The following is a 16,992-nucleotide window of genomic DNA, read 5'->3' as shown; positions in this document are numbered from 1 at the left end:
AAAGATACAAGACTTTTGTATCCACTTCAGAAATGTTTCGTTTCATTCCTTCACCAAAGGAAAATCTAACTTGTTCCTTAAATGTATATGAACATCTTTTCCAGTTAGAGTATGGAAGGGGGTTCCTTTTGAGTCTCAGATCCCAGCACATCTCATAAAGGCCTTGAGCCATAATTGTCTGTCTGGGATGGGTCTTACAGCCCCTCAATCCACCAGTCATTTAAGTCCTAAAAAAAAAGTCTGATGAGCACTCGTGAGGGATCTAGGTTTCTGCTCTTTCCATGTGTGTTCAGTGAATGCCTGAACAGAGCTTCTGCGCATACAGCTGTAAATGGAAGCGGTCTTAGATGTTTAATGAACACACATGCTGAGGGAAAGGAGGAGCTTCCTGCTGCAATGCTGTTCCCTCCCCTTCCACATGCATAAATTGAATACTATTGAGTGAACAGGGCACCAGTCAAAAGGGGGATTCCTCAAAGACCTTCCGGGGTGAAAAATGCCTATTATGGCAGCTCAGGTAGAAGGAAAGACAGAATCATCCCTCCAAGGAACTCATTAAATAGTGCAAAATTCAAAGCCAGTCAACAGCAACAAAGGCCTTGGCTGTTTTCTTTTTAACTTTTCAAACCAAATACGTTTTAAGTAACTTTTTTGTTAAGAGAACACAACAGATTGATTTTACAACCAACCATGAAATTAGACAAATCCAATAGGTTTGTGAGAAACTGTGTCTGATCTAATTAAGATCAATGTAATGGGCTGCTTGCAGCCTAGAAGCAAATAAGTTATTCGCTTTAATTTGATTGCATTCTGATACAACTTGGGATTTTAGAAAGATTTGTCACTAAACTACAGTAGTTCATTTTGACATAGAATACTCTCTAACCTCATTATTTTTGTCCTACAACTTTACTAACAAACAGTTTTATTTCTCATATTATTTATTGTTGATGTTAGTATAATGTTGATGTTAAGGTAATATAATCTCTATTATTTATCAGTAATGAAACATTGATAGTATTGTTGTTGGCATCTGCCTGTCTCGAGAGACAATGGAGTACGCCTCCAGGGGTGAAGTCAAACCAGGAATAGCCAGAAGGAGGTACTCTGGATTTGTGTCAGGTCTACCCCTTAGCATTTTCTTCTCTAACAATATCTGGAAGGCTATTGTGAGAACAGACTGTTTGACTGGAAGGGTCTTTGGTTTGACCCATATGGACGAGTCTTATGATCCTTGTCTCTGCTCTTAGAAAGCCCAATCCCTCTTCAGTAATTAATAATCAGGCAGAGGGAGGCATAAAAACCATCCTTTGACCACCTTCCTCCCCACACATCCTTGTTCTCATTTCATTATATCTAATGGCCAAAAAGTAATATGATAGAATAGGCCAAAAATATGTGTTATTTCCTGTCCTACTTCCCAAAATGCAACCCTTACACTCCTTTGTACACATTTATAAATAAAAATGTATTCATTGGGAATACTAACACAGAAGCCCTTTGCTCCCCCCGCACAGTTCCAGAGGATGAAATGCCGAACGCCTGAGAGTGAGATTATTGTCTCAGTACCTGGTTCTCTAATCGAACAATTGTGGAGCATTAGATGGGAAAAAGACATAATAGCACTTCTAACTGTGTCAAAGTGCTGATCCGCTTACCACATAAGCTATGCAGCCATTTCTGCATACTTCAGCCAAAGTTATGTCTATTTCCCAGCTGACGGGCTTCCCAGAAGCATCTGTCTGGGAAACAAGATGCTGGATTAGTTCTAGCAGGACTCTTTATATCACTTGAACCAACCCAGAACCTCTGATAGTCATCTGGGACCTCTCTCTGTATGCCTATTCCATTTTCAGTGATGGCTCCCTGCTTGAGGAATACTCATCTCGGGGAAGCTCATCTGGTGCCAGCTTTTTCTGTTTTTGGGCACCAGGCAAATACTTTCTTTTTTATTTGTGCTTTTGGCCATTGATTTGAAGGGATTCCTCTATCAGTGGGGCAGGATCTGCAAGACCTGTCTTTTGTTTGGAGAAATGTGGTTTTAAGGTTGTGTTTGTTCTAATTAACGGCGTTTCCGTGTGCTGTGCTGGCTCGCCAGATGCAGCTTGTTACGCTGGCCACGTGACCCGGAAGTGTCTTCGGACAGCGCTGGTCCCCGGCCTCTTAAGCGAGATGGGCTCGCAACCCCAGAGTTGGACACAACTGGCCCATACGGGCAGGGGTACCTTTACCTTTACCTTTACCTTGTTCTAATTGGTTTGAATGCTCATATTGTGTTTGCAAGTAGCTTTGGGTCATTATCATTATTAACCCTGCAAAGGCACTTACGTATATGCCTTATCTAAGTATTACAGTAAAAAGTAGGAGCTGAAGTAGCCACTGCAATCGTCCAAGAGCAGTTCTGCCTTGACATTTTTTGAGCGATCTCAAGGGATCTCTGATCTTCTGAGAATTCTTTCCATGTGCATTTCTTTGCTCAGGTAGGCATAAGCAAAACACTTCTTATCTTCTGCCCAGATTCTATATTTGTGTTTTGGTTTTCCACCATTGTGGCTGCTGATTCATCACCCCTCTTGATATATACCCTACAGGATATCTAATCTGACCTCAGTATGCCCTTTTGTGACCAATATTGCTTCAACAATGCATAGCCTCAGAAAGGGATTGAACAGTATTTTGCTGGCTGATCAACTTGAGCAGCTACAAGGCCAGAAGCTCAGCTGTGAGTGTTGAACTTTAGCTGCAAACGTTGAAACACTGATTCTCCCTGACTTCAGAGGCTAGTGGTAAAGAAGCAAATGGTTCAAAATAAAATGAAAGCTAGTGCTTAAAATTAAAAATATTTTGAAGAGTGAAACTTCACTATGCTACAGAAGAAGCCTTTGTCTTTTGATTCTCTAATGATTCCTGCTAGACTTCAGTTGTTATCCTGGCAGTCCCAATTAAATTTCTGTGTCAGGGCATTGCCAAATTACCTCTGGTAATCCCAACTTCCACCTTAGCTGGGATTGTGGCTCATTTCCCAGTCTGCCACCTCCGCCCCAATTGCCTCTGCAAGTTGCTTTGCCCCTTCTCACAGAGGTCAGCCCAGCCCTTGCCTCTCCTGTGGACCCCCACCCTGCAATGTCTTTCAGTGTCATGGGGTGGTCACTTCAGTGCTGCTAACACAGCAGTTTGACTTCACCCCTGGAAGATCACTCCATTGTCTCTTGATGCAGATGGATGCCAACAACTTGCAAAATTAAGACAACTGCAAAATTTGCTAAACTTGCAAAATTCAGATAAGTGCAAATTTTGATGGCTATGCTCTGGTTTGTGCATTGTTTCAGGAATTGAAAATTAAACCTAGTTCACCTTTAACTGTGAACTGGTTTGGATGTCTCCCCCATCTCTAGGTAGCCAATATCATGCCAGCACATTGGTGGGCACCAGCTCATTGACCATTGGCCATGCTAGCTAGAGTTCAACAATGTCTGGATGGCATCATTTGGCTGCCCCCAGAACCACTGTCTTGTCATTGTCTTCACTCCCATTGATCCGCATTTGCTTGTAACCTCTTAACAGTGCTTTTGAGTTTTAGAAAAAAATGATGGAACGTAACACAGGATTGGATGTAAGAACTCGTTTGGCAACTAAATAAGCCAGAAAACTGAAGGAGAATTTTGGATGAGGGTGAAAAAATGACACAGCATATTTTATAGAATTCTCTCTGTGTGCCAGTTTCCCTTTGTATGAAAGAGACCTGGTTTCCTGCTCAGTGAAATGTTGGCAGTCCCCTTCTTTTTCTCTCACTGTAGATGAATTCATTAGCTTGCTTTTTGGTCTATCTCGCTATTGCAGCATTCATTAAGCCTTCCCAAAGCTGTGCCCGGCTGGTTGTTGGTATTCAGAGTGCAGCCTGGCTCTTGGATTGATCCTTGTGTTACACTAAAAAGCTGTAATTTTCAAAATGACAGCTCCTATTAGGTGGCTGCTTGCTTTAACTAACTGTTCAGTGCTGGACATACTGAACATAGCCCAGGGAAAATTAACTGCATATTAAGTCTCACTGAAATAAGTGTCCAATTTAAAACTTTATTATGATTTATTTTTGGTGGGAACTCAAGTATTCAGGCATTGTGAAGTAACTGTGCACTGCCCCTTAAGGACAACCCAGCCTGCAGGCTTGCCTCCATCTCCTTCTCATTTCAACCTAGGAAAAGCCCTGCTGCAGTCCTGGATAATGAGTCCTGCCAGTGAGTTGTATAGAACCCTGTGTATAAACCATTTAAGTTAGAATCAGCACGGAGGCTGCCCATTCTTACACTGTATTTGGAAATAATTTCAGCCAAGGATTTCATAAGTTTCATATTTAATCATGAGTTTATTTTGTGAGTTGTACATCTCAGGCAGGAACAATTATGAAGGCTAATAATGCCACATTTTATAGTAACAATTTAAATGGTGATGTTGTTCATACTGCGGTAGGAAGATGTATAGTTTGATCTGAATACAGTGGTATCTCGGGTTACATACGCTTCAGGTTACATACACTTCAGGTTACAGCCTCCGCTAACCCAGAAATAGTGCTTCAGGTTAAGAACTTTGCTTCAGGATGAGAACAGAAATCGTGCTCCGGGGGGCGCGGCAGCAGCAGGAGGCTCCATTAGCTAAAGTGGTGCTTCAGGTTAAGAACAGTTTCAGGTTAAGTACGGACCTCCGGAACGAATTAAATACTTAACCCGAGGTACCACTGTAAATCCCATGGTAAATGTTGATGGTGTGTGTGTGTGGTATTACTTCAGTTGTTGTTGAGCATCACCTTCAATGAGATGGAACTTCGGCCTAGTTTATTTGGTTAAAATAACATATTTATAAACTATTTGTCTGTACTGGGAGTAACAAATGCATCCTCTGTGAATCTGTTCTTTGGCTTTACAAAAGTTCTGTGTTGGAAGCAGCTGTACCTTAAACCACCATCTGTTTCAGTGTCCAGTATATCTCCACCAAAAGGAGGTCATTAGTCCTCCCGAACACGGCCTTAGAGGATTAGACAAGATGATAATAAATGTTAGACCATTTATTATTATCATAGAAATTAATACTCAGCCTTATAGGCTTTGGTCCTTCGCACACAGCCTCATAAAATATTTGAGGGAGCTGGATGCCCCCAAAGTTGATGGGCATTTGCATTCAAATGGTGTGCATGTGCCGCATCTTCTGATTATGTGGGGTGGGGCTTCCTTGCCCCCTCCCAATATTTGATTCAAGTTGGCATCCCTGCTCACACTTCAGATAGTAAAGCTGTCTGGGAGTATACTAGATCCTTGTCATAACTATGCTCTTGCCATGGTTAACAGCATTCTTGAGCAGCATGGTGGCCTAAGAGAATACCTAGTTCTGAGCTTTATTGATTAGTTTATTGAACTCTCCGTGTGTGAGTATTTACACAGCATGTACAGGAGCCAATTGTGCAACAACGTAAGGCTAACTCAGAAATCTTCCATGAGTTCTCTGCAGACAACAGGCCACTGATTTTATGTTATAGGAATTCAGGTGGCAAAGTCATGGGGCCTCTTTTCTTTATATTTCACAATGAACAAAAGTCATTTCATAACCTTTACACATAAAGAAGAGGAAGGCCAACTTGTGCCACCGGCATTCTGGGCTATCTGGCATTGTATAATTTTTGTATTCAGCAATGTCTTTGTTCTTAAATTGCTTAACCCATGTAATAAACAATACATACCTTGGCATTGTTGTGTGCTGCATACTGTCGCCTGAGGGGGGAGCTGGGCTTTTATTGTAAACTGAATAAATGTATAAATAAAACAAGGAACAAAGCACTAAGATGCTCTCTTTTGCATGCCGAAGGTCCCAGCTTCAATCCTCAGCATCTCCATGTAGAATTGGGACCCTGGAAACTATGGAGAAATGCTGCCAATCAGTGTTGACAATACTGAGTTAGTAGACCGATGGTCTGATTCGGTATAATAGAGGAACCTCCTATGCTCCTGACAGAACTGTTGCTTTTAAAAATGGGGGGGGGTTTCACCTCTAATGCTGTGGCCTTTATAGCTAGAATGACTTTATTAGGAGTGAGATAATTTAAAGACAATGGACGCAGGTGGCGCTGTGGGTTAAACCACAGAGCCTAGGACTTGCCGATCAGAAGGTCGGCAGTTTGAATCCCCGCGACGGGGTGAGCTCCCGTTGTTTGGTCCCAGCTCCTGCCAACCTAGCAGTTCGAAAACACGTCAAAGTGCAAGTAGATAAATAGGCACTGCTCCGGCGGAAAGGTAAACGGCGTTTCTGTGCGCTGCTCTGGTTTGCCAGAAGCGGCTTAGTCATGCTGGCCACATGACCTGGAAGCTGTCTGCGGACAAACGCCGGCTCCCTCGGCCAGTAAAGCGAGATGAGCGCCGCAACCCCAGAGTCGGCCACGACTGGACCTAATGGTCGGGGGTCCCTTTACCTTTACCTTTAATTTAAAGGCAAGAACAAGCTTAAGGATCCTGGCTGGCCCTGTGGGAGGAGAAGAGGGTAGAGGGATTCTGCATGACCTTGAGGCAGAATATGGCTCTTTCTTGCTCATGCATGTTGTGTCATGTCATGCTGCATGCACATTGGACCAGCAAATGATTACAGTGTTGGAACAGGAACACAATTCACTTAGTTGCTTGCTGATATCTAGTCCTGATAGTCAGTTGATGTTATTTTCTAAAGCAAAACTGAAGTTGCTTGTTCAGTGGCTTTTGATGGGTAGATTTTTCTTCAGTAAGATTGTTCCTAGTGCTTCTAAATCTCACAGTATATAAATTCAGGGATGCTAAGCCTTATGGTGCCTGTCCCCTTTACGTTCTGGGCAGGCTTCTCCAATAAGGGGGCTCCATCAGGTATTTTGTATCAGCTTCTCAGCTGGCATGATTGGCTTTCATTTTAGAAATAAGCAAAACTGTACCGTTTTGCTTCAGGGGACTTGTTCAGAGCCTCCGGTTTGCTGCTGGAGTGCTAAACTGATAGCACTCTGTCGATGTCCCTATCCTATAAGTGCCAAAAAAAAGAAAAACATCACCACAGGATTTTAAGAACCATTTGTTTTGAGCAAGGAAAAAAGGAAGAGACAAAATCTTCCCAGCATTATACTGGTACTAAGTGTTTATAGTGAACAGTTGGAATTTAGCCTACAGGGTTTGTTGCTTTTGCTGTTGCCGCTGAGCAGACAGAAGCTGGGCTGCTAAGATCCCTGCAATGCACAGTGAAGTCAGTGCAATGTGGGGGGCTGGAAAATTGAGTCCCATTGAATTCAGTGGGGCTTGCTCCAAATTAAGTGGGTTTAGGATTCCAACCCAAGTCATGCTTAGCATAGCCCCATTGAAATCAATGGAACATAATGGTGCACTTAACTCCCACTCATTTCAAAAGGTGTACTCTAAGCATAGCCAAGGCTGGATCCAATCCATTAATTGGGCAAGGCATCTGCCTCTCATTTAATATCAGTGTCTTATCAATGCATCTGCCTCTCATTTAGTATCAGTGTCTAAAATAACATGTTCTGCCATGTGATCATCAGAAACTGTAGGTCAAGCTGATCTTCATTTTTTTTAATGCTGTGCTTCCTGCTTGTATTTATGCAGTGTTATTCATTTGCCTTCTGTGAGGCTTGATAAAAATTTAAACCCGACAACCCTTTTAAAAAAGCAGATTCAAATATATCTAGAACACAACTGGAAACTCAATGGGGTAGAACTATGTGATTAACATTCATCTGATTAGCCTTTAGGGCTAAAACAAAATCAATGAGTGTCTGTTTGGTTGATGGGTTTTGGACAAGGATGTAATTTTTAAGGATCATTCCAATCAGATCTGCATCATCGCTAAGACATTTTAATCACCTTCTGCAAAGAGATGATGGCGATTATGAGAGTTTACTATGGAAAGTGTTTTGCTTTTAAAATCAACCAGCGGAAGCTTAGTCCATTGTTAAGTCTACTTGTAGGACTCTTCTGACATAAATCCATGCTTCCACAAATTGCCAGAAATCAGGAGCTGTGATGTCATACCTCTAGCTATGCCCACTCAGCCATGTATTCTTAGTACTGGCAATCAAGTGAATGATTTATTCCACCTTCCTCGTACTTGTTACCTTGGCATCAACTTGGAAAACATAACGCAGCCACAGCCCTGCACATGATGCACATTACACTGAAGCATTGGATTGCTTTTATATGGTAGGGACTCTGCACAATATAAGACTAGGGGAAAAGTAATGATTGCAAATGCTTTTTACTTTTTGGTGATATAATGGGGAGGGGTATAATTTATGTGCTTTTTTGTGGCACCTACTAACTTCAAATTGTTAACATAACTCAGAAGCTGTGGCTCTTTGAGGAGCTGGGTGGGAAACTGCTGTTTTGCCAGCACAGGTAGGGCATGTCTTCTAGAGGATGGTTTCATTCTTTCCAGGTGTGCAGCTGGAATGCAGATGAGGTCCTTTGAAAAGGTAGATGCGTTTGAAATGGAGTTGCAATCGCTCAAGCCGCGTATGAGAGAAGTAATTTGTCACAGATCTTTGCCCTGCTGCTAAGCTGTTGGACCAAGAAATTGTGGCACCTCTTGAAAAACATTCATATGCAACCTCTTCATTTGCAGCTGGATCTGCTACTATCTGCAAAATGTATACGAATGCATCTTGGCAAACACATATCTATAACAAACACTGGGGCACTATCTTAGATAACTACAAAAAGGAATAATTGCTTGAGAAATCTTCATATGCAGTATTTCAGATGCAACTATAGCAAATAGTTAAGAATATAAAGACATAAGAAAAGCCTGCTGGATCTTTGCCTCTTTCACCAAAGTTGTACTCTGAGGTCATGTTTACTAGAGCCCAATGGTTTTTGTCCCACTGTGAGTTGAAAGGCAACACCCCATGTTGATTTGATTGCCGTTCTGAGCATTAGTACAATACTGCTCACACTTATAAGTCATACATTAAGACAAGCACCCCACATATCAGCCTATCGACTAGATAGAATAACTGCTGCTGCTCTAATCAGTTAATGCTCATTGCAATCACTCCAGCTGGATATGAGGAGAAGTCATTTGTTGCAGATCTTTGTCCTGCTGCTAAACCGTTGGACCAGGAAATTGTGGCACCACTTGAAAAATATTGATGTGCAAGCACTTCATTTGCAGCTGGACCAGCTACTATTTGCAAAATGTATATGAATGCATCTTGGCAAACACACATCTATAACAAACACAGAGAGCACTATCTTTTTTAAAAATAATAATCATCAATTAGATTATAAAAGAAACAATAGCTTGAAACAAAAACAAAAAAAAATAAATCACTTCTTAGACTACATAGCTATATTAACCCGCTGTTTCTATTGGACCAACACCTTGGCTTTTTCATGATTTAAAGCACTGCACCAGAACTACACCAGATGATTGCAGTGCCTGGAGGGAGACAATCAGGTTGTGTATCCAGAGCAGGAATGACAGCTGGAAGGAGTGCAGAGAGAAATGTCATAGTGCATCTGCACCAGTGAAACTGGACTCCTTTATTTGCACTACTTCTACAGCCACAGCAGGTGCTGTAACTCTCCATTGGTTTGCCTTAACCCCCGAAGGAATTCTATTCCATAGACAGACAGATGCCAACCAACAACCAACACAGACACCTGGGTTTTTCAGGAGTCTTCAATATAAAGTCCGTGACCTCTATCCAATATATAAAATTAAAAGCAAAGGCATTAAACCTTCTAACAGTATAGAGACAGGAGCTATAGGAGTAGATTTAGCAGCAGGACCATATTCTGATGGATGCTTAGAACTCCTGCAGTGCTTTTTGCAAGATGAGGAGTGATAACCCATCATTCTGAACAAATTCCACTGGTGGTAACTTTACTAAGCCTTCAGACAGTTACTCCGTTGTCATCACTGGACAGAGTAGGCTCCCAGCTGCCGAAATGCACCCCAGTGACGACAGCTTTCTGTAGCTGATGAAATAATATTCCTTGCTAAATTTGCTAAGTACTTCGGAGGTCTTCAGGGGTGAGAGGTGCTATAGAAATGGAGACTCCTTCCAGATTCACTGAACTTTCTTTTCCAGAATGGAAATAAAAATTGAAGGGATATTGTTCAATATGTGAATAAGAGTGTTACCTATGCACATTTTTTTACAACTCTAAAAATTCTGGAGTCGGATTTTATTATTATACACTCCCCCCCCCCTCACGTGTTGAAGCATGTGGCAGTGAGAGAGCAGGGCATGCAACATTCTGAATCCAGAACTCTCAATCCATTAGGGATAGGGACCCTCCAGGACTCTCTGTCTTGCCCACAAGACTCTCCTCCAGCCACACTCCCACTGGTCCTGCTCCACACCCTCCTTGACCTGTAATAACATCCTTCAGCTGTGAAAATGCCTCTGGCATGCCAGGTGGATGACAGAAAGTTAGGTGTGTGTGAGTCATTTGGTAAAAATGCATACTAGATGCACTCCACCTTTCACCTTGCTTTGAGATGCTATTTCCTTCCCTTCAGCTGGGGTGGGAACCTGTGGCCCTCCAGATGGTGTTGGACTTCAGTTGGCATCAGTCCTAGGCAGTGTAAGCCAGTGGTAAGGCGTTAGGGGATTTGTTGTCGCACAACTTCTGCACAACAAGTTTCCTTAGCCCTGCTTCAGAACATCACTGGTTGGACAAAACATCACCACTGGACAAGAACATTGGTGATACCCAATATCACTCATACTTATAGTAGAGTACATTGACATTAATGAGTATAACTAACAATGAATTTCAACCCCCCCCCCCAAAAAGGAAAAATATGTGGGTAAACAAATGGATATGATTTCCTTAATTTTATCTTGAAATCTGCCCTCTTGTTGGTAGCTTTTATGTTATACTTCAGTGCCTCATTCTGTTTGTTGATACTTGATCAATTAATTTCCCATTTTGCTATATCTGAAAGGTCTAAAACATCTTGTAAATGATAACTCATTTATATAATAATTATAATAAATGCAACTTTTTACCACATTATTGCTTCAAATACCCTCCTTCGCAGGGCCAGCCCAAGACATTTGGCTGCCTGAGGTGAAAGACAAAATGGAGCCTCTCTCCATTCCGTGTCCATATGCTGATCAGGCTGGCCATAAAGCACCGGCAATCAATAAATGTTCTCCAGTACACCTGAGTGCGGCAGGTTTTCTTAGGGGACATAGGACAGGAAGTACACACCATCTTCTGTCTAAGGCAGCTGCCTCACTCTGCCCAATGGTAGAACCAGGCCTACCTTGCCACAAAGCTTCAGTGGTATTTTATTCAGCACATCACAGCACTGTTTGTAAATTTAAATTTCAGAAAAATCTTCCTGGAATGATGCTAAGCAGATGAGGAAAAATCTTGATCTAGAAATGGTTCATTCAAAACATGTACTTTTCTAACTTGCAGTAGCTTTGAACAAACAATGAAAATAATGATGAATGGCTCTGAAAAGCAAAAATGTGGATCATGGGGATCAAGGAGACAGATGTGAAGTAATGCCTGAAGCCTGAGGAACATGCCAAGGCACAGCTGGCTGCAAAAAGGAAATTTAATGGAAAGAATAAGCTGTCAAGTCAAACAGTTGATTGGAAATAGCCTTCAATAGCTCATGAATGGTGGCAAACAAGGTGAACAGTAATAATATATGCTATTCTTTCTTACAGTACAATTTGTCTACTCAGAAGTAAGTTCTGCTGAATTCGCTTGAGATTCCTTCCAGGTAGGTGAGTAAAGAATTGAGCAGACATGTATAGGGTTGTGCTGCTAATGTTCTAAGTACTTGTGCCATTACAGAGTACTTAAGAAGCAATACATACATACATATATATATATATATATATATATAGAGAGAGAGAGAGAGAGAGAGAGAGAGTTTCCAAATTAATCTTAACTGGAGGGCTTCAAACTTGTTATCAACTTGCATAAAAAAGTCCCACTTGTTTTTTGATGAATTATGACACAATATCACCCTACACTAAATTTAAGCAGAAAGTAAATTTAATCTATTCATTTCCTATTGAACTCAATGGGGCTGATTTCTGAGTAGGCATGAATAGGATTGTGCTCTTAGATTGCAACAATAAATTGATTGTGAAGGCGAGTGTTATCAATAGAAAGACTTGTTCGTTTATGTCAGGGGTGAAGCACCTGTGTTCCTCCAGGTATTTTTGGACTCCAACTCCCATCATCTCTAACCATTGTCCAGTCTGTCCAGGACTGAGAGGAATTAGAGTCTACCAACATCTGGGTCCCCATACCCGGTTTATATTTAAACTTTAGCTCTATATCACTCATCATTCACCCTTATTTTATCTGTAGCCCCCTTTTCTTTACGTCCAAAAGGAATTCCAAAACAACAAATACAGCAACAAGAAGCAAATGATATGAAACAGTATATGAAAATTCAGTTAATCACAAAATACATAAAACAACAACAACAACAACTTACTTATACCTTACCCATCTGGCTGGGTTTCCCCAGCCACTCTGGGCAGCATCCAAAAAAAGATTTAAAATACATTAAAACATCAGTCATTAAAAACTTCCCTAAACAGGGCTGCCTTCAGATGTCTTCTAAATGTCAGATAGTTGTTTATTTCCTAGACACCTGATGGGGGGGGTGTTCCACAGGGCAGGTGCCACTACCGAGAAGGCCCTCTGCCTGGTTCCCTGTAACTTCGCTTCTCGGAGTGAGGGAACCACCAGAAGGCCCTCGGTGCTGGACCTCAGTGTCCGGGCTGAGTGATGGGGATGGAGAAGCTTCTTCAGGTATACAGGTATAAACAAGAAAGGGATAATGAAATAATAGCCCATATTTTAACCAAAAATGCACACATATCCCTTCTCCAAAAAGTCAGCGTGCAAAACCATTCAGATACAACATTCAGGAAGACAAATGTACCCTACAGCCAATGGAAGCCAATGGCTGATAAGGATAAAAAGGGCCACTACATACAAAAAAAAAACCCCTTCATTTCACAACCTCATAAACCACAGCTGAATACAGAGGCTTCATATTTAGTACTTTTTAAGTGCTTCCTGAGATTGAACTTTGTGTGAACTTTGCAGAACGGAGACAGTTCAGTAACCTGTTGGCCTCGTGCCACTAAAAAACAGACGTAGTGCACTGACTTTAAATCTTCATAAATGGGATGGCAAAGAAAAGGCAAGGGGATTATGTGTCCACCAAAGCTTCCCCTTCGGTACTATAGTTGTGCTCTGCATGCAAGAGAAACTCTAAGTTGCCTTTTATTATATTGTCATAAGTTTGCGGGTTGTGCAGATTTCCCAAGATTCTTAAATTTAATAAATGCTAGACACTGGCTTTAGCAAAGTGCTAAAATATAGGTGAGACCAATTTCCTGGGACCAGGAAGCTACTTGGCAGAGGGCCCACGAAGAAGTGATTATCCTAACAAGAGAAGGAGAGGAGTTATCAGCATAACCAAGGCTGTGCGCCAGCCAGCAAGTGGCTGGGTAGTTCAGAAGGTGGAAATTGCCAAGGTTACAGAAGTAGTGGCACAGGAAAATTGTGCTTGGAATGGCTGAGGCTGAAGGGGAGGGGCTGCATTTGGCAGGGGTTCTGGGAAGAAGGACAAGGAGTTGGGGACTGAATGGAAACAGACATTAGAGCTGTATGGAAAGCAGGAATAAAGGGCTGTTGCCTAGGATGGCTGTGTTTCCAAACTGAGCTGCTGTGAGGAACAAGCTGCTCTTGAGATGACATTGCTGTAAGATCTGCAGCCCCTTCATCTAAATTCAAGCATAGGTAAAGGTAAAGGGACCCCTGACCATTAGGTCCAGTCGTGGCTGACTCTGGGGTTGCGGCGCTCATCTTGCTTTACTGGCTGAGGGAGCCGGCGTACAGCTTCCGGGTCCTGTGGCCAGCATGACTAAGCCACTTCTGGCGAACCAAAGCAGCATGCGGAAACGCCGTTTACCTTCCCGCCGGAGCGGTACCTATTTATCTACTTGCACTTTGACGTGCTGTTAAACTGCTAGGTTGGCAGGAACTGGGACCGAGCAACGGGAGCTCAGCCCGTCGTGGGGATTCAAACCGCCGACTTTCTGATCGGCAAGTCCTAGGCTCTGTGGTTTAACCCACAGCGCCACCCGCACCCCTAAATTTCAAGCATAAATATGTGTAATTAAACCATATTTCTTAAAGGCACTCCAGCCTCCACTGCATCTTGCTTCTCAATGGAAATGTGACCCGGGGTGAGCCCCTGGGACCCCCTGGTATCTTGGCAGAGATTGAGGGAGTGGCGTGAAACCTTTGTAACAACAATAGGTGCAAATAATGGTTGTACAGTTAAGAGTGGCAGACTTGGGGTTCTCAAATGTCAGTAGAGACCTGTGCGATGCTAAAATTTGGTGCAAACCCCACCACCACCACCTCTTGTGCTCTGTTCTACAGCATTGTTGTGGTGCCCCCTGCAGCACGGCACCCAGTGCAGCTGAACCAGTTGAGCTACCCTAAAACCACCTCTGAAGTTAATTTTTGGATCTATAAACATTAAGTACATAGAGCCCGTCCACACCATACATTCAAAACCTAATGCTTCCCCCAATGAATCCAGAGAACTGTAGTTGGTCATGGGTACTGGGAATTGTGCTTTAAATGTGCTTTAAATGTATGGTGTGGATATGACAGAGAGTGATCGACTGGCCAAAGGTGACCCAATTAACTTTGTTGCTGAGTGGGCATTTGGATTTAGGTCTCCCTAGTCCTGCATTCTGTTATGCCATTGATATATGCATAAAAATGTTAGGAATATAATATTGCCATTGTGATATGTGTTGCTCCCAGTCCATTACTCTACTGTATATGTAAAGTGAACATAATAAGTATAGATTCAACTATTATTTCAGACAATGGATAAGATTAATGGATAACTTTCCTAACTAAAAATAGCATGATATCAAACTTTACAGGACATTTGGGCAAAAAGTGAGACATATGATGATATCAAAATGATGGATTTATTCTCTCCTAAAATCTCTCTGACCAAGTTTTGATCGGTTCAGCCAATATCCTTGGACTTTAAAATCTCTAGGGACTTGTTATTTTCCCAGGAATATGATTCGAGGGTCTGACTTTTCTTGCTAGGAAATAAGATGTTGGAAATAGAATAAATACTGGGGTGAAACAACAAACACTTTCCACAGTTCCCATTATCAGCAAAAAGAATATCTGCAAACCTTACATCATGAGACACTTGGGGTTTTGTATGCAGCTACTCCGAGTATACTAAATGAAATCAATGGGCTTACTCTGGGTATTGTTATGAGGCACAGGTATCACCCCACTTAGGTGGGGGATATGTCCCGGGCCCCCGTGTGCATAAGTGAAATTGCATAGAGTGAGGACCCTCAAAAAAGCCTCTAAATGTCTATTTTCTCCTGCTCTCTCTCCTATCCAGAGCAAAATAACTAGAGTTGAAGCTCTGGGACCAGCTGGAGGCTGGAGGATGCATGGGAAAGCAGCTGCTGCTGCTGCACTACCCCGCATATCAGCTGCTAAGTGGAGTGAGCAGCCTAAACAAAGCCCCAGTGTGCCTCAGGTCCCTTCAGGGCTTCCTCCACCCTCAAGATGTCCTCTTCAGGCTCTGGGGTCTCCTCACAAGCCATGAGGACTCTCCAGATCTCTCCCGCCGTTTCCTGGTAGGATTCTATTTATTTTTGTATTTTCCAGTGCCACAGATATATGTGGCCTTGTGTGAGTAGAACAGAACTAAGTGCCTGTATACATCAGATCCACATATGTATCCACCATGTTTATAGATCCAATGTACACTTCTGAGAGGAATGGAATCTTTTGTGGGGAGTAAGGACATTTGTCCATTAAAAATGTGTGTACACCTTTAACCATTATGCCCAATAAAGAACTTGTCACACCAGGAAATAGAAGATTGGTTTATTACTCAGAAATGAAAGAGACAAGAGGATATTGGTGTTACTTTAGACAGCAAGGTTGCAGGTATGTGGGGAGCAAAATAATCATTCAAGGCATACTCACACCTTAGTCCTAAAGTGTAATAGAGTCTTGAACTACCCCAAAGTCTAGAGAAAGTGAGCGTAGTGATGTGCCACAGTAGTCACACAAAAAGAAAGAAAAAGAGGGTAGGGTATACCTGACATTTGAGCAAGTGGAGCACAAAGTCAGGAAGTTGATATGTGCCGTCTTCAAGAGTTAAGCTTCCCCCACAATTTTGAAATCCTGTATCAGCAAGGCAACAGAGTCTCTCACCAATTCCTTTCATCTGTGAAGTTCAGCAAAGGGTAGGGTTGATCCCTGAGATCACTGAAGAGCAAAGAGGGGGTTCCCCTTGGAACTGTGAGCTGACTAACAATTGAAAACCTGTAATTTAAGTATACCTTCATTCTAACTTCCATGGACAGGGGAAGGAGCTTCCTTTCAACTATTGTGTCTTCATTCTAGTGTACTATTGTGTTTTGTGAGATACATTTGAATGAAGAGGACACTGCCTTAATTTTGGGAAGACCACATCTTTATCTTTACAGTTCCTGAATCATAAAGTAACTTTAAAAGAGATTTTCATTTTCTGTTCCTGCTAACAGGAGATTGGTAACTAGATATTTCCGGCAAATACAAGGATTAGTGTTCCGACCTTTTCTGCAATCTATATGATCAGTTATCATAAGTGATAGGCGCTTGCACCAGGTTCACATATACTGGTAGCTCATGAGTTTTATTTTATACAGTGGTACCTCGGGTTAAGAACTTAATTCGTTCTGGAGGTCCGTTCTTAACCTGAAACCGTTCTTAACCTGAGGTACCACTTTATGGGGCCTCCTGCTGCTGCCATGAGATTTCTGTTCTCATCCTGAAGCAAAGTTCTTAACCTGAGGTACTATTTCTGGGTTAGCGGAGTCTGTAACCTGAAGCATCCGTAACCTGAGGTACCACTGTATTAGGTATTTATTTCTTG

This window comes from Podarcis filfolensis (genome assembly GCF_964270895.1).
Source record: "Podarcis filfolensis genome assembly, chromosome: 9".
Lineage (NCBI taxonomy): Eukaryota > Metazoa > Chordata > Lepidosauria > Squamata > Lacertidae > Podarcis > Podarcis filfolensis.
Note: the sequence above shows the minus strand (reverse complement) of the source record.